Genomic DNA, 25,628 nt, shown 5'->3' with positions numbered 1-25,628 from the left:
CTGATTTCGCATCAAGCAGAGATAGAACACACCCGGAAGCTTTTCCCCCGAACTATCGGAACATGCATCCAGAAACAAACGTGTGCCAATATCTGGCGTATAGACACACACTTGGTCGAGAAGCGACCCAGTCATCACTCACACAAACTGGTTGCATAGCATCTGCACGATACAGGATTCATTTTCAAAATCCTTATTTGCAATCAGTTACTTCAGCTAAATACTATCTTATATTGAGAAACAAAAACATCCGGTTGTGTTTTATATATGCTCGCCATGCTTGGTGCAAATTCGGAGGCGATTTGAGGTAGGAAGTTGGAGTTATCTGGTGAGGAATATTTTGCTACACGTTAAAATTCTCCATTTCTCAGTTTTTTTTATCTGGAACCGAGGTCACAAACTATAAAACACTACATTGTGGTTTTTAACTATTATTTGCCGGTCTTCATGCTTTGGTCGATGCTGTCAAAAACGAGGTTTCGTGAGGTGAGTACAATATACCTAAAAATCCATTCGTACCATGCAGTTTCCCTACACACTAAATTATAAAAATACTTCACACTTTCACCCTTTTCATGCTAATTACTTTATTTCGAAAAACAGGTGAATATTTTTGGGGGTAACTTTTCTTAGCAGTTACAAGCCGCTTGAGTCACACCAACTAATAGATTTATAAACCCAGTTCTCTGCCGATATCATTGACCAGCTCACAAAATACCATACGACCATTTTGTCAAAATTTAATATAATTATATGAATTTCACGGAAGTAATACGAGTTTGTATATATATATATATATATATAAAGCATAGTGAATGTGGTATTTGAATGATGTTGATCTTTCAGTTCATAATATAGCACACTACCTACAGCACAGATGCTGCAAATTATCTCGTGGATGAACAAAACAGTTATATTACTGGAAACTATGTACAATGCATCTTTGTTGATAACTACCCCGATGGTAAACATTAACTCTTGTTTCATATGCATACAAGCTAAACGACTCTCTTTTCATTATGAGCAACTTTCCTTGATTATCACCTAACAAAAACTAAATGTACAAAGCAGATCTATCAACCGTGTGCGGTTTCAACCATATATAAACAAGTCTTAAGTTGTTCGGATTACTTCTTACAAATAGTTACAAATATTTCGTAATCACTGTTCTTCCGTTACGCATACAAGCTAAACGACTCTCACTTTGTGTAACTCTCCTTCAAAATTAGCACAAAAAAAAGAAAAACTAAATGCACAAAACAGACTTATCACCATGCGGTTTCAACCATATATGAACAAAGTCTTAAGTTTAGTTATAGGTCTTGTTTCATACGCATGCAAGCTAAACAACTCTCACTTCATTATGTGCAACTTTCCTTCAACATAGCACCCAACAAAAACTACAAACTCAAAACAGACCTATCACCACTTTTCGCCATCACTGTTCTTCCGTTGGAAACTGAGACTGTGCTACTGTGAGTGCCACCTCCAGATGAGGATGCTCTCTCATCCAGAGTAACTCGAATAGTGCTTCCGCTTTCCTCAAATGAAACTCGAGTAGCACTTCCACTCTCATCCATTGAAACTCGAGTGGTGTTTCTGCTCTCATCCAAGGAAACTGGAGTACTTCTGCTTCTGCCTTCTCTGAAATGAAAATTCAAAGAATTATGCATTTGCGCTATAACATTCGATTATCAACATGATATTAAGACGAGAGTCAATTTCTCACGTATTGACAAGGAAATATCTGAGGACCACGGATGGCAGTTTTATGTCTACATGTCTACAGAATAAATCACGTACGTTGTATTGCTTCCGATGATTTCAGTTTGCTTCCGATACTTGGTGCTCATTTTCCATTAAAAACGGTATCGTTTTGAAAATTTCGCAATTGTTTCATAAACTACTCTTCATGATACAATCATCAGAACAAATTTCGTTTCTCTAGCTCCAGCGCTTCAGCCTGTGCAGCTTTTTCATATAGGTTTTCCCGCTATTTTGGATCGTGTTTTTAATGTAACCTATACCTAATGATCCACTTTCGGTGGTCATAAACTCAAGATTGCGAATTGTTTAATACTTTATAATTTTCCGCAAACTACTGTTCATGATATACCATGATAGCGAATTCCGCTTCTCTAGCCTTAGTTGTTCGCGCTAGGCACTTTCCAATCGTATATTGACTGGCGGCCCTATTTCATTCAAGATGGCGACCTGGCCAAAATTCTCTTTTTCTCCAAGACATAACTTGCTCTTCAAGACATACCTTCGCACCAAATTTAGTTTAAGTCCAACAGTTCGGGCTGCGATTTTATATCACTGAATTGTGATTCAATGGCCATAAGACTTTGGAATCCTTTGGAACTGAACGTAGCACATGGGACCCTCGAGATTCTTTGTTACCCCAATTTGTGATTTTAAATATACAAACGTTGTATGTCAAATTTTCGAAAGATAATAAGACTTCCCTTGTACTTTTGGTTCATGATGACATGTATGTTGTACATTAAAATAATTTACTTTAATGCTAATTATTGCAGGAATTTTAGAACAAACACAAGCAAAGAGTTGAATTGCTGCCTCACAAGACTAATTGTAAGGACTATGAACTTCGGTACCCGATTTTTAAAAGTGATTCCTGATTTGGTGAATAATCGAGCAAGCAATTTTCTTAGCTTTTCATAAGGAACAACATAGCTTTCAGTTTTTAAAAACATCATGCTTTTTTTTTTTTTTTTTTTGAACATTTTCGAAAACAACAATTTTTCTTAACGTTTCGTGAGGGACACTATTCGCTTTAAACATTTTTCATTTGTTGTATAGTCTTGGAGAGCATTACTTTATTTCTCTTTTTTTCAACTATAGCACCTATGCTTTTAGGGTGTTTTGGGATAATGTATATATCCCCGAATCTCCTAAAATGGTTGACAAAGTTGATGGTTGCAGACACTTTGTTTTATTGCCACAAATACCAAAGCGGTCTTGAAAAATGATGAAATATATAAAGAAGTTCCAGAAAATTGAATGGCTCCTGTGACCTTGGACGTTTCGGAATTTGTAATCTTCGACTCGGTAATCCCAAGACGTTGGTCATAACTGCTCTAAATTTTTAAAACGTATTATCTGGAAAGTTGGAAAATGTGGCTTGGCCCTATATGCACCCGACGTCCTCTTCCGTTATAGAAAATGTACACCACGCAAACTGAATATTCTTTGTAAACATAATTGTTTTAGCATAATTTTATTTCCACACATGGTTTAACAGAATACACGGTCGTTAGATGCAAAGGCGCATGAGAAAATGATTCAAATCAATAACAGATTGGTAACCCACTCATATATCCTCTCATGAGAAAATAGCTACCACATGATATGGAAAAATAAGCAAATTCCTTCTATTGTAGCGAGCTAGCAAAGATACAAGGCAAAATAATATTAAAACAAAAACGAATTCATACCACTAAGAAACAAAATCGAATAAAACTCACGAAGAAAGAACTAAAGCAACTAGCAGGGAACAGGAAACAAAGAACAGAGTGCATATGGCGGCGTGGTGTCTATGTAACGTCATTCTTGCAGCATTGACTAGACTTAATGTACGTAGTAGCATTTGCCTGAATCCAGATTTAAGGATGGTTTGTGATCATGAATAAAAGTTATTAAGTTGTTTATTGTTTTCCCTGAGCCTATTACAATAACCTGTTTTATATTACTTGGATTTTGTTTAGAATAAACATCAACAAAATGTTGAACATGTCAAAGTAACAGGTTCGAAAAAAATGTTACTATAATGAATCATTTTTATCTATAAATAGAAACATCCTTCATTTTGAATTCAGGCAGGCTACAAAGAACGAACCTAGCTCAGTATTCCATCACATGTGGCCATCCATCAAAGATTCCTCACGGGGATATTTTAATAAGCAACTTATCTTTCATTAATTACAACACACCAAAAGATGTTTTCGAGGGTCGAATGGCTTCCATACATTCCTGTGTGAGACAGCTATTAACTCACAAGTGGCAGCAGATATGTAGACTTTGCTTACAATTCCATTGGTCTTTGATACCCCACGTGACCCCATTCTCATTTATACTATGTTTGCAATTCAATATGGCGGCGTTTAAGATCGTGACATTGCACTGGAAGTGCCCTCAAACATAAGTTGTCTACCCCGATTTCCAATAGTTGTGTTGGATCTGCCCATATTTCCTTCTTGACGGATCCAAACAGGTATTCTTCACATTTTATTGCCTACCTGATTTCAAAATGGTATGCATGTAGCAGCTCAATGGAATATTTGTGAAACGAATGACCACTACTGTCCTGCTTAGCAACTAGAACTTAATTTTAACACAAAATTTCATAAAAATCCAACTCTCATGATTCGTGTACTTTCCTCGTAAGCAAACACACTACAAACATATAAAAATCAGCGCCATTACACCCTCCATGTGGTTATAAAGTGCTTTCCCTGAAAATATGGATTTTCTTGCATTGGTTCAAACTTGCACGAGTATTTTTATTTTTTCATTATCTGAAAAGAATACTAGGGACGATATGAAGATTGCACTGCTTTTGAAGTGACAACTACTTTCATTTCATAATGACTACTGAATTTTTAACTGTTTCTTAGTGCTACTTTAAGAAAAAAAAATCGCTGAATAACCGAAGCACATGCTTCAACTGATGAGCAATCATGGAAGAAAAGTTATTTATTACCATCAAAAGTGCCCTTTACACCCGTGTGCACCAACGCAGTTTAAACGAGCGTTCACTTAAACGCATTCAACATTAAACTCTCAACTTTAAACGTGGCTGCCAGACTTTCGTTGCACCGTTGAAAATGGAAGTTCAGTAAACCTCGTTTAAGTAAACTTCGGTCAATTTGTAAAATTGACTCAGATTGCTTGTCGTCTTTCGTCTCTAACCTTCTTTTAACGAAGTAACAAATGAAGAAATCATACCGCGTGCCGGGGTTTTCGACTTTCGAGATTGCGTGCATCTCGAGTGAACACAACATCAAACAATGAACTAATAAATTATACCTGTAATGAAATAACCGAGTGATACTTGAACGTAAAATTGCTTACTCACCTTCGAGTTAACCTCGTTTTGGCTTGATTCACAAATCCTTGTATATTTCTTTATTGAATCTTGGGTTGTATTGGGATGTGATTTCATAACAGCATCTGCATTGAAAAAGAATATTTTTGATCAAAATGTTAAACATCAAATGGTTTATTCTAATTTTTACACACATTATTTGAACATAGTGGTTGCCTTGTCCGACACTTTTCAAATACCACAGTAGTCGTCAAATGCAAAGAGTCTAGCCGGATAAGAAGACCAAAGTGAGCGTTACTAGGATTGCTTTGATATTCAACACCAAAAAACCTTCATATCAAAAGATGACTCAACTTCGGTCACTTTCAGATCTCGAATTGTAAAAAAATTGAAAAAAAAAGTTTTTTTTTTCCTCCTAGACTCGTCACTTGTAGTGCTTCGCACACTGCAACATTTCAACAACAGTATCCTCTATAAAATATCTTGCGTTCCAAAGTAAACGTACAACAAAGTGCAATAGGTTAAATGTTATAAAATGCATTCATTAAAACAAAACACTAGAAACAAACCACGAGAAATAGACCTATTTTCAGTTTTAAAAGACCTCGATTGAGCAGTTTGCTTCATTACACTTGAATGGGCAGAAACTAAAAGTATTTAATCTGAAACGAAAAGCATTTAATATTATAAGCTCCTTTTATCCCCCTTTTCTGATTGTGTGGTAGGATTCTCTCAGGGTATCAAACCTAAAAACATTACATTTACCATTAAACACTGAAGTAAATGTTTATATTATGGCCCATGGTGTGCATTACGAAAACCTCCAAATTCAAGTTCTCAAAGAAAATTCTAAACATTTGGAACGTATGGTGCAATTTAATATATTCTGGTCCGTTTCCTTTATGAGAATTCCGCAATTTATTTTTACAATATAAACACAAATGACGTTTAAGGTTTATTGTGCGAAGTCGTAAAAAATTATCATTATTTACTTAACTAAAGACTAATTCTATATTACCTTTTATAAAAAAAAAAAAAAAAGTAAAAGTCTACGTGACACTACACAAATCCGCGCATTTTAAAATTCCAATACTTAATATTTATAACGACTATGTATTTCAAGTATTGAAACAAGTTTCCAGACTATAAATTTAATTCAAACTACTAGCACTTTTATGGATACCGCATTTTCATACACCTTATATTAAAATATATGTAACTAGTACTAACCGTGGATTATTTTGTATAATTCAGTGTTTTTAAACCAGGGTTTGAAAAAACCCGGGCTTTTTTGAAAAAGCCCAACACACCTGGGCCCATATGGGTTTTTTCGGGTTTAATCGTTTTTTTCGAAATATTTCAATGTCTTTGGGATAAAAGTGTTACAATGTTATTTATATTTCAAGATTGTCATTGTCACAACTTGCAGCAATTTTCTACTCACTGCCTTTTTGAAATTTTACATTCAATCGCCGAGAAAATCTATACAGCAAATTTAGCATATCTTGTGCTTCCACCGTCAAAATTTCAACGTAAAAGACTGAAAATTGCGCTTCGTAGCGTAGATACTCGCTGTTTTGAAAAAATGGCCGCCATTTTGACATTTTACGTTGGTATGCCGCCAAAATCTATATGGGAAATTTAGAGTGTCGCGTACGTGTACTCTGAAAATTTTAACTTAAAAGTCCGAAAATTGTACCCTGTAGTGTGTATGGTAGAGGAAGACAAAGGAATTGAGTTGATTTTGTGTTTAACGTCCCTTTCAGCAGCGAGGCTATGTGAGACGGGACCTACTGATTAAAGTGGAATCCGAACCACATGAGCTCCCTCCGGGAAGCAAACCCAGATCACCCACGCCGAAGATGCGTACACTAACGGCTTAGCCATGAAGGACCTCGGCAGAGAAATGAACAAATGTAGATCAAGTCATCCAGAAGCCTGACTGACGTTCGCCAAATATGAATACCAAAAGGGGTCTATTAATTTAAAACAAAGATACAATTCGTGTTGTATGAAATTAATAAATGTTTTAAAATTTCTTACATGAAATTAACATCTTACAGCGTAAATAAACCTGTCATATTTACTCCATGAGAATACGGGACATCTCAGATCCCCCCCTTCAAATTTCCAACACAATGAATTGAATAGTCTGCTTATGAACAAAAGTGTAATAGGCCGCGGTAGCTAAGTGGTAGAGCATTCACTCTGGTGCATGGGGTCCCTAGTTCGATCCCAGCTAGCGCCAAGTGAGCTTTATGGTGGACAAAAACCTTGTGTGTGAGTTTTCTCGGGATTCTCACGTTTCCTCCCACTTTCTTCATTCCGTCATTTTATTCATTTCTCATTATTACCGTCACCTTGAGCATGGCTGGCATAACCGTGAGACTAAAAGCAAAAGATTTCATTTAATTTTTTTTTTTTTTCAAGAATATAATTTGCGAAAGTTCACTATCCAGCAACTGCTTTACTCTCTTCGTACCCTGCAATTAATTGTATAGACTAAAGATGCCTAAAAAACTTAAGATGCGCTGTAAAAATGCTTTACAGGAAAACAATATGCAAATTATTTAAATCAGTGGTACAATCTACCTTCAATATTCTTCGCGCGTTTAGCAATATTTATTAACATGGTTGTATTTGCCAAAATTACGTTCGTCAGTTTAATCTGATATTTCTCCCTGTGTCGTGTGTAATTGTCAGGACCAGATTTACATTTTTCTAAGACCTGAACCAAAGCACAATTCTGTGCTAAAATAACTGAAAAAACAGAAATGAAATCTTTAAGTTTTACGTCCCACGTTTATGTCGGTTAGGCTAAAGGAGAGGGTGATGAGAGATGAGTGAAATGGTGGAACGAAGAATGTGAGAGGAAACGGGAGAACCCCGAGAAAACCCACCAGCACCACAGTCCACACGGCGCGAGCTTGATCGAACAAGGGACCCCAAGCACCGGATGTGAACACTCTACCACTGAGCCACCGCGTCACTCGATAAAATAACTGAGTGCATATGAAAGATGACTCTATTATATGTTATTTTCCACAGGCGCAGCGGTGTTCTTCTGCACAGTGTACAGAAGCTGAATATTATGTTTCTATGTGGAGCGTTACTAGTATGACACCATGACAAGTTCTATTCAAATTCGTATCTTTGCCAAAACCCATTTAGGTTTACTACCCTCGCTTACGCGTATACCCATGATCATTGACGCGCCCACTTCGCACGGACGTACCCCGCGCAGGCACACCAGCATTGCACCGCCCTGGCTTGGTTAGATCGCACTCGTGCTTTTTGTGGTCATTTAGGACAGGCTGGTTGTGTTTTTGGACTGTAGTTCTTATGTCATACACCACGAAGGCGTGTTTATATGGAAATCGAAAAAGAATCGTAACTTTTCAACAATTACTTCTGGTGGCCTCCTTGAATTTTATCTATTCATAGTGAGATATTTTCAAATATAACCTAGCGAAATCTTTTAGGAGACAATATAAAAGAAACCAATGAAAGTATCAATTTTTCAACAATTATTTCGTGTGGTGCGCCAAAAGTAAACCTGCACGTCACTTTGTGCATTAAATCATTGTTTTCACATCATGTTAAGTTCTTTCAGACAGAAATCAATCAGTTCTACTTGTAAATGTTCTAAAGGTAAATAAAACAAAGAGTAAAATATTTGCATCCAATAAACCTTTCGCGCTATCAGATTGAAAGGTCCGACTCGATTCACTAGCAAGCGCTACACGAACATCGTATAATTCACATTTACTCCTGTAACATTTTTATTTTATACAAAATAAAAGAATATTTAACTATTACTGTGCACTTACCAATTTGTACAGCACTCTCTCTCTCTCTCAATGTTTTGATGTCCAGGAACTCGTCCAACAGCACTCACACGCCGCAACACATAAAGAAAACAAACATATGACGTCTCTTTCGTGAAACGTCCAAGCGCAGTGAATTGTGGGTAGGTAGCTTGAAGACAACTTGCCAAAAGTTTGTAGTCGCAAATTGTTGAAACTACATCTGTATATAATTTGCTGAATGAAATTTGCTATAACATAAAACTTGAAAATAATATTTAATTTGCTAAGACATTCAAAGTTTGAATTGAAACTGTCAAGCGGACTAGATAGGTGGAAGCAAATTTGCAGAAAAATGCCAAATGTTTGCTTTTGCCAAGTTTTGAAACTACATTTGTATGAAATTTGTTGCATTAAATTTACTCTTTCATAAAAATTGCAAATGATATTTAATTTGCCACAAACATTCCAAGTTTGCATTGCATTTTCCGCATATACAAAATGAAAACTTTCACATTATTTGGTATGACGAACAATAGGCAAGTTTACGGAAAACTTCTGTGCTATCGGGGTTATGGCGTTCTTTATTAAGCACCAACAGATTAAGTTACTTATAACATCTAAAGTGCAACTTTTAAAAACCGTTGGATATACTGCAGAGTGACACTGTCCGCTCCCCTATCCCCCGCGCTTGCTGTGAAACTGATGTAAACAAAACAGCAGATATATATGTATATCTTGCCTTTTTGACATAATCGACTCTTAGTAACTTCAAAAATACTATTATATAGATGACCTTCCATTCCCCACTGCAAGCTAACTTTAGGAGGATACAATCGATATAATAACCCCTCCTCACAAGTGTTAAAGAAATATGTTCCACGAAATATGTAGAAATTACTGAGGCCCTCACACAATCCCCAATTCATGGAGTTGAAGTTGCGTAACCAGGGTGCAAAATTTCAGTCAGACGCACTCGCCAATCCAAAAACAATGGTTGCCAGTATCCCTCCCTCCTCCTACTGCCTTTGGTTTGACAAAGAAAGAGATTATATCAGGGCATAAAATTTCAAAACTGGACAATTAGATTTAGGATAATCAACTTTGAATTGGACTATTGATATCAGGCACTTAGCCAAGGGGTGGGTCCGGGGGGTCCGGACCCCCCCCTTCGGATCCAGAAATGAAAAATATTAAGGAAGGATAAAACAAAAAGAAACGATAAAAAGTTGAATCAGCGTCAAAAATATAAAGTACACCAAGCGTTGGGTTACTCTTTCTTATGAGGAGCTTTCTGTGGCGGAAACGGGGGAGGAGGGTCAAGTTAAAAATGGATATTATTCTGACGAAGCTCTCCGAATTCCGTTTAGCTCCATGCTAATCCTATGGACTACAAATGACGATCGATAAACCGGTTGGATTAAATAGACTCTCAGGTAGAACTTAAGAAATGCTCAGAATCACCAATAATATGAGCCATTTTGAATTTCGCGGCAACACTAATCCTTTTTATAGGATGTGTTTACCCCCGAAAGAGATCTCGTTGCTATCCTTGTCGGCATTAAACGAAGATAAGAAAAAGAAGAAGACAAGTAAAACCGAGTTCAAATGACCTCGGAAGACTATCTTTTTCAATACTTTTTAAAATATTCTTTTACTCAAGATTTCTTCATAGTTTTTTTATTAAAATAATTACTTACATATCCTCATTTTATTGTCGTAACAAACCAATATGGGTATGTTGTCAGTAAAATAGTTTAGATTGATTGATCTCCTGGTCTGTAATCACAGTATTTCATGTCACGCCCTCCCCGGCCCCCATTACGAAATCCTGGCTAAACGAACGAATATATGTTGCCACTAAAATAGCTTAGAATGATCGAGCCCCTGGTATGACAACCACAGTATTTCGTCACGGATCCCCCCCCCCCTATTGCGAAATCCTGGCTACGTGCCTGTTGATATACATGTTAAAAAATATCATACATTAAGACTTCATGTTTGTAAAACACATTTTCCAGACTTCACATTCCATGTTTTCTCTCACTCAGTGACAATTATTTTCGTGCGAAACAGAAACTGCGCATCCCTCTGAGCCTAGGCAGAAACCATTCCTACTGAACACTGAACACTGGTTGCCAGCTCTAAATTTCTAATCGCCAATGGCGACCTGGCGACCGAAATTTTGCATCCTGGCGTAACTATTTCAGAGGATTTCTAATAGTCGTTACTGATTCAAGTTGAAATGGGTTAATAATGAGAGAGTAAACTCCCTGGTTGTAAATAAAATATTTTCGTGAACACAGTAAAAATACTCTGATTTTTATAAAACTTACTGTCTGTTTTGTTCGAAATTAAAAACTTACTGTTAGAGTTTGTGGTTGAAATTAGTGAGACGGAAGATGGAAGATCGCTCGCTTCTACAATCTACACCACCTTTATTTTACTATCAATATTGTTTCTTATGTCATACTTCATTGCATTTTAACAATTAAACTAAGGCAGTAGTTATGACAATTCTTCCTCGTATTGTACTGAGAATGGATGGAAGAATTGAGATTTGGTGTTCCTTTCAATATAGAGGCTATATAAAACCTGGATATGCAGCTTTACCGAATCGAAACCGAGTATCCGAAGGTACGTACGTTAATCATAATACTGAGAAGTTTTAACGTGAGGTGATCAGAGAGTTACACGAAAGTAAGTTTATTAAAGTCTAGAAAAGCATATTTCCCTCTACTTTACACAAAATAATTGAAGCATGTGGAGCGATGCGTCTATCATTCCATTCCGTCGACATTTCTGTGTTACTCTGTTCTCACATCTGTTTCATGATAACTTCCATACAATTTATTCGATTTTAACGAAATTTGTATGTTTTCCTTCAACTTATAGAAATAACCCTATGGTTTGGAGTTGTAATCTATCGAGTATAAGGGTGTTAAATAGAGTTAAATCCACTCCAATGTTGTAAGTTTGAACATATACTTGCGAGACAATTTTTCAATATAAAATACTTAAGAATTAGTCGATTATTGCAAATATGTTGTGTAGTTTATTTATAACATTATGAGTATCCTCACACTTTGGGGTTAAAAAGCGATCAATAAATGGTAATCTTCGTTAAAAATATTTTTGATTAAAGTGCAATACAGGTATGTCGTAATTTTTCTTTGAGACTTTCCAATCATCTCCACTACTTGGTGTTAGAATGAGTAGATAGTAAAAGAATAACCTCTTCTCCTCCCCTCCAATTGTAATTAAAATATTGCGTGAAAGTATTGTGAAATACCCCAGTTTTTATAAACCATCGTCGAACGTGACGATGTGTTTTGTTCGTGAACTACTATTATATTTTGCGGTTGAAATTAGTAAGCGAGAAGTTGGAGGATGCACTGTATCAGTGGTTAAATTAAAAGAAAAGTAAATAAGAAGCCTAAACATTATTATTGATTCATCATGAAATTATTCTGTATTGCGCAACTATCTTTTTTAAGCAGAGTCATTATAACCAGTGAATTTTTTTCCCTTTCTTTCAAGCTATGCAAGCAAAGGGTGCATAAGGTTGCCGACCGCATCCACACGAGCTTTTAATGGTCTCGTGGATACATTGATTCAGAGGTGGGAAAAGTAAGCAAAAGTGGCTGAGGAAAACTCCCTGTACACAATTATCACGTGGCAGAGGGTGGGTGGTGACGACACAAAGATGAGATTGATGCGACACCTGGTTAAGCCAAGAAGTGAGAAAAGACAACAATATCCTTCCCCCTCCTCTTTCAGATATTTTTGATTCATGGGGCGTGAAAAAGAAGGCGGGGAGAACAAATCAAATCAGCTGTCGACAAAGGTTAAAAAAAAAAAATGAGTAAATAAGACAGGGACAATGGCAGCCTTTATTTGCATTGCGAGAGCGAAGTACAAATTGCAGTTTTTTTAAATATTAAAGGACGATCTCTTTCTTCATTGTGGTCGCGTGCGATGCGAGATACTGTATGATTTGTATGCTTGCACTCACGACAGTTCTGTCGAATGATGACGCTATATGTGATTAAGAAAAAACTGTAGCTCCTATGTAGTTTACGGCGTTAGCTTCCAATTTGGTAGATAATTTATTTACATATAAAATTAATTATCCATTGGGTTTTTTTTTTTTTTTTTTTTTTTTTTTTAGACGTTTTCCTTCAAATTTCCTGTTTAAGTACTTATGGAAATTCCATTGAAAACAGTGCCACTTCAGGACTTGGAATGTTGTTCACTGCCTGGACTTGGATCTAAAGACAGCAGAAAACATTAAAAGCAAGTGTGAATAGCAGTGGTGAATATTGGTTTGACAGCTTCGGCTGCCACTGACCTTGACATTATTATTATTATTATTATTATTATTATTATTATTATTATTATTATTATTATTATTATTATTATTATTATTATTATTAAAATCAAAAGATGTAAAAACAATTTTCAATAAATTAATGGTGAGAAAATTTATGACGTACACCAATAAAACTCAATATTATACCAGTAAATACGAGATCAATAGTATACATTAACATTATTAAAGACAGAGTTAGAGTTATTAAAGTTAGAGTTTTCTAGCCACATAAATAGTATTGTACAAGGTACCAGAATGATAGTAAGTTTAACAGTGGCCTGTATTTCAAAGAGATAAAACATATGTACATTTATATAAATTACATGTAAGATTAAAACTAGAATTTGGTTCGGTAATATGGAATAGCGTTTTAAAAACTTTGTCAAATAAGATAAAATCTATGCAAAAATGTTTTATTCGACTGCTATGTTTTCAGATGAAAATGAGCTACTATTTACATTGGGAGAGTCTTATAAATAGATGAAAAAAAAATGACAAAACGTACATGCAAAAAAAAAAAAAAAAAAAAAAAACTAGATAATACAGTGTATACAGTATTTACACGGGTTGGACAAAAAAATCTAAAACGTTTGCAAAAGTGTGAAAATCATACTTAGTATGGTGTGGGATCTCCTTTTGCGTCCAAAACAGCTTGGATCTGACGTGCAATAGACGTATACAGCTCCTAAATCGTTGTGTGTGTTATTTTGTACCATTGTTCCTCCAAAACATGATCCAGTTCCTTAAGGGATGCTGGTGGAGGGTAATGAGACCGGACACGCCTTTCTAACTCAGACCACAATGGCTCAATGACGTTCAGATCTGGTGATTGTGGGACCCAGGGGAGGTGTGATAGCTCCTGGTGATGCTCCTCAAACCATGATTTCACCGTTTTTGCAGCGTGACAGGGTGCCAAATCATTTTGGTAAATGGCATCACCATCAGGGAACAATATTTGGGCCATGGGTAGAACCTGGTCCCCCAAAATGGCCTCATACGCCTTAGTATTCATTATTCCATGCAGGGCTATGATGGGACTTGCAGAAAACCACGATATCCCAGCCCATACTGTAACAGAACCATTCCCATGCTTTACAGTTGGGAGCAGACAGTCTGTATCATAGTCCTGCAACGGTGTTCTCCATATGTAAACACGACCGGTTGTTGGAAACAAGATGAAGGTCGATTTATCGGATCACATTACGTGTTTCCACTGCTTATGAGTCCACGCCTTGTGGTCCTGGCACCACTGGATACGCCTCTTCGCATTTACTGCTGTGACAAGGGGTTTGGCGATAGCGGCCCTGCCATGAATTTTCATTTTATGAATTTCCCGTCGCACTGTTTTCGATGAAACCGGGTTCTGTAGGCCGGAGTTGAGTTCTGACGTAATTTTGATTGCAGTGACCTTCTTTTTAGCTGCTACAATCCGTTTTAATGTCCTCTGGTCCATATCTGACAGGATTGTCTTTCGACCACTGTTGTGCTTTGCAGACGTCGTTTGCCCATGAATTGTGTATGCCCTCGTGACATTGGACACAGTGCCTTTCGATACCCTCACAATGTTCGCCACTGTTGCCACTGAAGCTCCAACCAGACGGGCACCAACGATCATGCCTCTTTGGAAGTCTGTTAGATCGCCCATTTTTCCGCCCCACTTTCCACCACGGCGCTCACTGGTGAACTGGTTACTGCTGACGGAAGAGGAAGGTCCACATGACACATTGAAAACAAAAAACGATCGGCAACCTAACACGTGTTGTACAGTGGAGGGCCAAATTTACGTGTCCTGTATGAAGTGTTTTTAGATATTTTTGACCAACCCCTATATATATATATATCAGTGAATACTGTATACGGAACATAGATTTCAAAGTACCAGATCATAGCATAAGAAATAGCACGATTTTAGTTCCTCTGAATTGGAAATGTGAAATCAAAAAATTGACAGATTCTTAAGTACATAAATTTAGATTTACTGTATTAAGCAAGTGGAAATTTTATGAGATCTGACTGATAGCTTAATCTAAGGTATGACGTTTATAAACATTAAACTAAAATGTAATTTTAAGACTGCTTTTCTTAGCTTTTCGTTGTTTTAGGATAGATAGAAAGTTTGACAATTTTCACAGTATTGACAAGGAATTATTTCTGCTTAATTGACTTTTATCTACATTGTGTTTTATATTAGTGCTCCTTTTTCTTATTGTTTCCTTGTTTATTATTATTATTATTATTATTATTATTATTATTATTATTATTATTATTATTATTATTATTATTATTATTATTATTTCATTGTAATATAGTGCTCTGATATCATACAAAATACTGTATTTTTGCCAACAAGTTGTTCACGGCACTGAAATGAAGATTATTACTATAATTATTAATATTATTAATATTAATATTAATAACTATAACATCCACGATTAGCACTGAAGCTAACGTGATGGCGGTTAAGAGATAGGTAGTAATGGTGAAATGACGAAAGTAGCAGTAAATGAGAGAACCCGAGAGAGCTCACGCACACGGTGTTTGTTCACCACAATGTTCCTTTGGCGAGAGCTGGAATCGGTCCAAACACGGGGAAATACGGAAACGCAACAAAACTGAAAAATTGGATAGTAATTCAATGTGTTTATGCTCATAAGTTATTACAGAAGTGAACTTACTTTTGGAGCAAATACTAACCTTGATTTACCTTTAATTACCACATTTATAAATCATACATGAGAGTACATGAGGGCTCTACCACTGAGTCATCGTAGTCCTGTTCAGACCATCAATGTTTATTTCCCGAACTTAAGCGTGATCATACCACTGTGCAGTTAGCTTCTTGTGGGTTAACGATAAAATGTTAATTTTTACCGATATAACCTTCCTCTAGAACCGCCTTTCTTGTTGACGCATCTTACAAACCAACACATCCGCAAACTAATCAGCAAACCCGTATTGAAACAAATTAACAATTTTCTTTAACCACTTTGCAATATATCCCCCCACACACACACAACTCTTATTATTAGCCTCATTCAGTAGTGGTTTGCGTCAATGTAAGTCAAAATTTGCGTTCTACTACATAAGGCGACGCAACTGAGTAACACATTACCAAAGAAAAATCCTACTTTGTTTATGATAGACTTATGAAACTCACACTATATATTTTAGACTTGATGCCAAAACACTCCCTCATTAAAAATATGATTCATATCAACGACCACTACTGAAAATCATATTTTATCAGTCTTATTTAGAGGGCGAAAACGTCCTTATGTCAGTGTTTCCAAGTCATCAGGCTCATTTCCTTCTTATTTTCTTTCTAATACTTTTATCTTGATTTTTATTTTCATGTATAGTTTTTTTAAATACTGCATTAAATTACATAGTTTGTTCTTCGAGTTTTAACGATTTGCTTACCTAATTTAAACATACTTGTAATATCAGCTGTTTTTCCACGATTTCAGACTATCTGAGCATAATACTTATCTTTTCATATTTCGTGTATATGTACACAGATATATCTAATGGCAGATGTTACCATTTAGAGTCTTCCATCTGCTTGGGTTGTGATATATTGGCCTAAATAGTAATTGGTACCCTTTTTTGTTAAATTTAAGAGACAATACCTAGGTATGATCTTCCCAATTTTTCTGGTAAGCCAGTACATTTTTCAGATAAAGTACAATGGTTTGGCAGTGGAAGTTACGGGAGATATATTTAATGTCAAAATGTAAACTAGAAAGAGAGATGTAAGTCAGAATGATAAACCCAATAAAACTTCTGTAAGTTCTGGTATTCTTATAAATTAAAGTGTACCAGTTCATATGACATTCTATCGGTACATTAAGTTTTCTTCCTTGGAGATAATACTTCAGTGACGACACCAAAAGGATCGGGCGACCCCCCTTCCCGGGGGGCAACGTCTGCCCAACAAACACGTCATACTGTAATGTAAGTCAAGTAATATAAAACTACGCTTTTCAGTAAACAAAAGAGTAGCTGCCTACAACTTTCTCTGCCCTCTGCTCCTCCTATAACAAATTAAAACTGCTACAATCGCCACTGTAACACTTTCGTAATTAACTGCATAAGATATTGTAAAAGAACATATTTTCCATTATTTTATATATTTAAGCTTTGTATGTATCGTCGTGTATCTTGTATGCGTGTGTCATGTACAGTCACAGTCAAAAGTCTGAACACACCACTGATTTTTGAGAAGTTTCCACAAAAAAATTACTGTAATTCATAGAAACCTTTGTTTATTGGACTTATTCTACAAAATGAACATCATTCTTCACATAGCGAAACGAAAATACACTGTTCTGTTTACACTGAGACAAATTTATTGAAGTTTGCGTTCATCGAAATGCCGATCTTTAGCCTTGATAAGAATAAGAGCTTCACAAATCCCAATACCGCTAATTTGTTTGACTCATTTATCCAACTTTTGGGACTTCAACATTTTTGAAGACTATATTCAGTATTCGTTGGTATGTGTTCACCAACTGCTGTGTGAAGTTCATCCCACAAGAGCTCGATGGATGACAAACCATGAAACTATGACTACTATTCCATTTTGTGATGATGATTGATAGAGAGTCTGTGTTTTACTTTGCAGATAATTACTACATGGATTGGTAAATTATTTGGGATTGTTATCGTGTTGTAGTATAAAGTTACGCCTTAAAATCCAAGTTCCTAATGGAACTAAATGTCTCATTTATATTTTGTGATATACATTTTTGTCTATTATTCTATTGATTTGACTTAAATCACTAACTTGATTGCCAGTAAAACAACCCCAACAATGACATTACCGTTTTCGTTTTTCACTGTAGTTATTACACTGTCGGGATTAAAGCGCTTTTCGGAAGAGCGATGCACTGCACAGACATCTGGCCCTGGGAATCGAAAAGTTGATATCTAGAGTCGCCGGTGCAAAGTACTCTCCGTATTGTTCATCGGTCCAGTCTTTACGTTTTTGCCCAAGAGTAGCTTTTTGTATTGTTTCCTGCTCGAGTTAGTAGTTTCGTTACTGCAATCACACTCCTAAGACCATAAACCTGCAAATTTCAGACCACCGTCCCATCTGATATTGTTTGTGAACGGCTCTTTCGTACTTCTGTTGCAACTTCCTGAGCGGTTAAAGGTCTTTTCCGTTTGCATGTAGTTCTACTGAAATTTGTCTTTACGAAACGTTATTTCTGGACAACCAATTTATTTCCGTGCAATATTTATACCAGTTTGTGAGTCTTTGAAGAGTCAGACGTAGTACCCCGACAGATATCTGAAAAAATTTCTGCAAAGGATACTCTCCTCTCTCAAAATAACTACTTGAGCACGTGTTTCCGCACTTCATAGTTTTTCTTCCGCATTTTAAATAATTTTCACATTCTTCACACTAATTTACTAATTCATGCGAGTGAAATCAGCACGATTGCATTGGAACACATTCGCACCCAACCTTATCCATATGTGACAAGATTGAATAGCACACACAGACAATTGTCCGTGATAATACACAGTTAACTACTGACAAGGGTTAGTGCAAACGCCACCAGATGTAGTTGAAAAGTTGCATCACCAGACAAAGCGTAATGTTAGTTATCTGTTCCTTATTTATTTGTTTACTGCAAAATAGTTTTCCTCAATAATGTGTCTCAATGTAAACAGGATCATACATTTTCGTATCCTTATATGAGCAACGATGTTTATTTTACAAAACAATACCAATAAACATAGTTTTATATGGAAACAATGTCTTTTAGTTGAAAATATTGAAAATTCAATAGTGTGCTCACTGTCAGGCTTTTGACAATGACTGTATATCGAGGTCAACTTTTCTCCTTACACAGTAGTAGTTACTCATTTGGATACTTATTTTTGGTAACGTTCAAAACACGAATAATTTTTCAACTGTTTCGATATACTGGCATTGTACATAAAAGTAATGCACACTACATTTTTTCTTTCCTGGGTGCAAGTAACAGATTCAAAGTTGACATGCTCTTCAACATCACAAGAAATATTGAGTGGGTTAGTGTTGTCTAGAAAAGATGTTAGTCAGATTCTTGTTGGTCACATGGAAAACTCCAATTGAAATCGCAAAAAATGGTGGTTGTGTATGATCCCAGGGGTAGAAGTGGGTCTGAAAAGATAGGAGGACGCATGGCGTCACGTTGTACCCCGTGCCTATCTTTGCCCATTGTAATTTCTTTTAGAAACTGGAGGGAAGCCACAGATATTTTCTGGAAGTGAGCGTACGGCGTCCCACAGCGTTCCCCCTCACTTTTACCCCTGTATGATCCTGAATGGTGGACCGCAACACAATTGCAACTACTGCATGTTCTTTAAAGACTGTCGGGTAACTTTTGCTGATACGCATCGTTTCAGTAAGATTGTAACTGCAACAATACCAGCAACTCTCGAAAGCAGTAGTAATCGCCCCACTTGAGGCCAATTTGGACTTTGACCCCGACCTTTATGACGTCATAGGTCATAGGTCAATGACCTTGGCCAGGGGTCAATGACCTAGGGGTACCTAGGACCACCCCCTCTAGATTTTGGCAGGGGTACCTTGGCCCACCCCTAAATTTTGGCAGGGGTACCTTGGCCCACCCCTAAATTTTGGCAGGGGTACATAGGAGCACCCCTCTTAAATTTTGGAAATTGCCAAATCTAAAAATTTGGTATGGTAGCCTAGGACCATAGTATGTACCTCTATCAGTATTGGGTGTCTATGTCGTTCCCTTTCATGGGTAAAAAATTACCAAAAATTCAAATTTCGGGGGGTTTTGACCTAATTTATCCCCTTTGATGAGGTGTTATTACCCTATATGGTTATATGGGCGTATACAGGGGTTCATTCCCTTTCATAAGACATGAGTATATTAATGCACCCCTTGAAAAATTTGGGAGGGGTACCATGGCCCATCCCTTAAGTTTTGGAAATTGACCAATCTAAACATTGGGTATTATAGTACAGAACCATAATATGTATTATGATAAATTTGGGTGGTCCACCTCATTCCCTTCTAGGGGTACAAAATTGCCAAAATATAAACGTAAGCAATACGTTATACCACGTGTTTGGTTTTTGGTCGATTTAATCCCGTTTGATGAAATGTTATTATCCTATATAGTTATATGGTCATGTATAGGGGTCCATTCCCTTTCATAAGATATGGGTATATTTCTGCACCCTTTTAAATTTTTGGGAGGGGTACCTTGGCCCACCCCTTCAATTTTGGAAATTGCCCAATTTAAACATTTGGTATTATAGTACTGGACCCTAACATGTATTATGATAAATTTGGGTGTTCCACCTCGTTCCGTTTTAGGGGTACAAAATTGCCAAATTTTAGTACAACCACGTGTTTGGTTTTTGGCCTAATTTATCCCCTTTGATGAGGTCCTATTACCTTATATGGTTATATGGTTATGTATAGGGGTCTATTGCTTATCATAAGACATGAGTACATTTGTGCACCCCCGGGAGGGGTACCTTGGCCCACCCCTTCAATTTTGGAACTTACCCATTTTACACATTTGGTATAATAGTATAGAACCCTAATATAGATCACTATAAATTTGGGTGGTCCACCTCGTTCCTTTTCATGGGTACGAAATTGCCAAATGTTAGTACAACCACGTGTTTCGTTTTTGACCTAATTTATTCCCTTGGATGAGGTCCTATTACCTTATATGGTCATGTATAGGGGTCCATTACCTATCATAACACATAGTTACATTTGTGCACCCTTTTAAAAATTTGGGAGGGGTACCTTGGCCCACCCCTTTAATTTTGGAAATTACCCATTTTATATATTTGGTATTATAGTATAGGACCCTAATAGAGATTACTATAAATTTGGGTGGTTCACCTCGTTCCCTTTCATGAGTACGAAATTGCCAAATTTTAATACAATCACGTGTTTGGTTTTTTGACTCAATTTATCCCCTTGGATGAGGTCCTATTACCTTATATGGTTATATGGTCATGTGTATTGGTCCATTTCCTATTATAAGACATGGGTATATTGATGCACCCCTTTAAATTTCGTTTTAAGCATTCGGTATTATAGTACAGGATCTCAACATGTATGATGATAAATTTGGGTGGTCCACATCATTCACTTTCATGGGTAAAAAAAATTGCAAAAATATAAACTTAAGCTATATGTTGTACCACGTGTTTGGTTTTGGACCAGTTTCTCCCCTTTGATGAGGTTTTATTACCTTATATGATTATATGGTCATGTATATGGGTTCATTTCCTATCATAAGACATGGGTACATTGATGCATCCTTTAAAAATTTGGGAGGAGTATCTTGGCTCATCCACTCAGTTTTAGAAATTGTTTAATATAAGCATTTGGTATCTACGTACAGGTCTTCAATATGTACCACTATAAATTTGGATGGTCCACCTCGTTCCCTTTCATGGGTAAAGAACTACCAAAAATCAAATTTCGGAGGTTATTGACCCATTTGATAAGGATTTAACACGTTATATGGGTATGTACAGAGGTTTATTACCTTCATATGTTTATGTGCCCTTTAAAATTTGGCAATTATCAAATAACAAAATTCGGTAAACGTTTTCTAGGACCCATTGTAGATGTTGGTGTTCCTCTTATAGCCAAATACTCAAATTTTGAAGTTTATTGACCTATTTTTTTGATACGGTGCAGAATAATAAGCTTTGCAAACCGGTGCTATGCTGCGAAACATGGAAACAAATCATCACAATCAAGAAGAGGAGGAAATCTAATGAAGAAACCCACCTCAATATACAAACATTGTCAACAAGAAAGAAAAAGAAGAAACCAGAAAAAATGAATAAAATACAAATTATGCTTATCTATGTGTTTTTATTGTTCATTCCATCAATATGATGCATACAACGTTATCAGATTCTCCTAAAGAACTGTGCGATATAAGACGAGAACCCTGGGCAAAGTTTCCATCTAATTCCTAGAGAACATTGACCAGGAACCCTCGCGCATCAAAACAAATCATCGATCACGTGACCGTACTAGCGTTTGGCACCCTAAGGGTCCTACCAAATTGAAAGGGGATACCCGTCTATACCTTATAACCTTATCAAAGAGGATAAATTGAGTTAATAACCGAACACATGGTTGTACTAAAAAATTTGGCAATAGGACCACCGAAATTCATCATGATACATATTGAGGTCCTGTACTATGCTTAAATTGAACAATTTCCAAAATTGAAGGATGGGTGGGTCAATGTATCCCTCCCAAATTTTAAGAAGGGTGCATCAATATACCCATGTCTTATAATAGGAAATGGACCCCTATAATCATATAAGGTAATAGGATCTCATCAAAAGGGATAACTTAGGTCAAAACCAAATACGTGGTACTACGTATTGCTTACGTTTATATTTTGGCAATTTTGTACCCCTAAAAGGGAACGAGATGGACCATCCAAATTTATAGTGATATATATTAGGGTCAACTACTATGATACCAAATGTTTAAATTTGGCAATTTCTATAATTTAAGGGGTGGGCCAAGGTACCCTTCCCGTTGTGCATCAATATACCCATGTCTTCTGAAAGGAATGGACACCTATACATGACCATATAACCATATAAGGTAATAGAACCTTATCAAAGGGGGATAAATTGGGCCAAAACCAAACACGTGATTGTACTAAAATTTGGCAATTTTGTACCCCTAAAAGGGAACGAGGTGGACCACCCAAATTTATAGTGATCTATATTAGGGTCCTATACTATAATACCAAATGTTTAAATTGGGCAATTTCTAAAATTAAAGGGGTGGGCCAAGGTACCCCTCCCAAAAATTTAAAGGGGTGCACAAATGTACCTATGTCTTATGATAAGCAATAGATCCCTATACATGACCATACGTATAACTATACAAGGTAATAGGACCTCATCCAAGGAGATAAATTAGGTCAAAAACCAAACACGTGGTACAACGTATTGCTTACGTTTATATTTTTGGCAATTTTGTACCCCTAAAAGGGAACGAGGTGGACCACCCAAATTTATAGTGATCTATATTAGGGTCCTATACTATAATACCAAATGTTTAAATTGGGCAATTTCTAAAATTAAAGGGGTGGGCCAAGGTACCCCTCCCAAAAATTTAAAAGGGTGCAGAAATATACCCATATCTTATGAAAGGGAATAGACCCCTATACATGACCATATAACTATATAGGATAATAACATCTCATCAAACGGGATAAAATCGACCAAAAACCAAACACGTGGTATAACGTATTGCTTACGTTTATATTTTGGCAATTTTGTACCCCTAGAAGGGAATGAGGTGGACCACCCAAATTTATCATAATACATATTATGGTTCTGTACTATAATACCCAATGTTTAGATTGGTCAATTTCCAAAACTTAAGGGATGGGCCATGGTACCCCTCCCAAATTTTTCAAGGGGTGCATTAATATACTCATGTCTTATGAAAGGGAATGAACCCCTGTATACGCCCATATAACCATATAGGGTAATAACACCTCATCAAAGGGGATAAATTAGGTCAAAACCCCCCGAAATTTGAATTTTTGGTAATTTTTTACCCATGAAAGGGAACGACATAGACACCCAATACTGATAGAAGTACATACTATGGTCCTAGGCTACCATACCAAATTTTTAGATTTGGCAATTTCCAAAATTTAAGAGGGGTGCTCCTATGTACCCCTGCCAAAATTTAGGGGTGGGCCAAGGTACCCCTGCCAAAATCTAGAGGGGGTGGTCCTAGGTACCCCTAGGTCATTAACCCCTGGCCAAGGTCATTGACCTATGACCTATGACGTCATAAAGGTCGGGGTCAAAGTCCAAATTGACCTCAAGTGGGGCGATTACTACTAAAGCATTGCAGTCGAAATGCGGAATGGCGGCGGATTCGTTTACGAACATTGCCACAGTTCAATATTTGTACAGTACATCACACGATATTGTGCACAAAATCACTTGTGGTTTTATTGTAGAACATATAATTGAATTGTGTACATGTTTTGCTTTCACTATCTATGAAACTTTTGGCAGAAAGGTACAGGATGCTTTAGTTTTTGATCTTTCTCGTGTATATATTTGTATTAAAATCTATATAGTAAACTCCGTGTGCAACATCCTTACTGGTTGGGGTGCCAGAGCCTACCAGCCGGGTAGTTGCACTCATCTCCTCACCGATAATACTGATTTTGTAGGCCGGAGCTTAATCTTCTTTCTTTCAAGTATCTCCCCAATTCCCCTCACGTTGCTGAATGGACGCCGCAATACCAGCACCACTCGTAAGTACAAACACCCACCAATCTTTCCTCTGATTAGACCCGGCAATGCTTGACTTCGCTGCTCTAATGAGAAGAGATATTGACATGCTGCTCATGGTTGACATATAAAGGTATTTGCACTATTGACGTTAAAATAAATCGAATATATATATATATATATATATATATATATATATATATATATATATATATATATATATATATATATATATATATATATATATATATGTATATATTCTGCTGTTTTTGAATTTTCTCTAACAGTTATTCAAATATTATGCATAATTCGAATAATTGTTCAAATAATTTTACTCTTTAAATGAATAATGGTTCGAACAATTATTTGATAAGGTGTTTTATTCGAAGAATAAATTATTAGACTTCCTAACCTTGCTGTGCATAAGGATCAAAGTCTTATAAAACGGCTATGTCCGTCCATCTGTCGACAGTGTCAGAATAAAAACCATGAGATATGAGAAGCGCCTTTCTTGCAATCGATTCAGCGCCCCAAGTAAAAGTTTCCATCTCCTTAATTAATCTGTTATCCAAAACGGAAATGGATGAAATTTGTCATTTCCGTTTTCAACGTTTTTCGCCGTAGAACAAAACTTTTTTCTTTTTTTTTTTTCAGTGGACTCAACGTCTCAAGGAAACATGTCGTCATCATTCTCAACACTCAGCCAAAACTAGAAGTGGTAGAAATTTACTAGTACTTCGGGTTTCAATACTGGTTTCCATAAAATAAAAATGATAAAAGATATCAAGAAGCTGTTTGTTGTAATCAACTCAAAGTTCCAACAGTAGGTTCTATCTTCTCCGCTCCCTCACTATTCAAACCGAAAGTGGTAGAAATTAATCATTACCGGTTTCAACGTTTATCGCTATAGAATCGAAACAGTAATAGTAGCAACAAGTGAATTTCAGCAAGAGAACATATCATCACTATCCGCAATACTATACCAAAACCTGAAGTGTTTGGAATTTACTAGTACTTCCGCTGATAATACTTATTTCTATAGAACAAAAACGGTAAGGGATATAGGGGCCTTAAAAAACGTTTTTC

At 36.4% G+C, this 25,628-nt stretch overlaps 1 long non-coding RNA gene across 1 annotated transcript; it reads right to left on the bottom strand.

The window, feature by feature from the left end:
- Positions 1–965: 965 nt before the first annotated feature.
- LOC145695126 (uncharacterized) lies at positions 966–9,361 on the bottom strand. The gene is made up of 3 exons (XR_014133114.1): positions 8,899–9,361; positions 5,099–5,193; positions 966–1,644 (listed from the first exon to the last, which is right to left on the bottom strand). It is a non-coding gene; the product is annotated as an uncharacterized LOC145695126 (long non-coding RNA).
- Positions 9,362–25,628: the final 16,267 nt, after the last annotated feature.

The sequence above is a fragment of the Thermobia domestica genome, chromosome 9 (genome assembly GCF_964235325.1).
Source record: "Thermobia domestica chromosome 9, izTheDome1.hap1.1, whole genome shotgun sequence".
Lineage (NCBI taxonomy): Eukaryota > Metazoa > Arthropoda > Insecta > Zygentoma > Lepismatidae > Thermobia > Thermobia domestica.
Note: the sequence above shows the minus strand (reverse complement) of the source record. Positions and strands in the feature narration are given on the sequence as shown.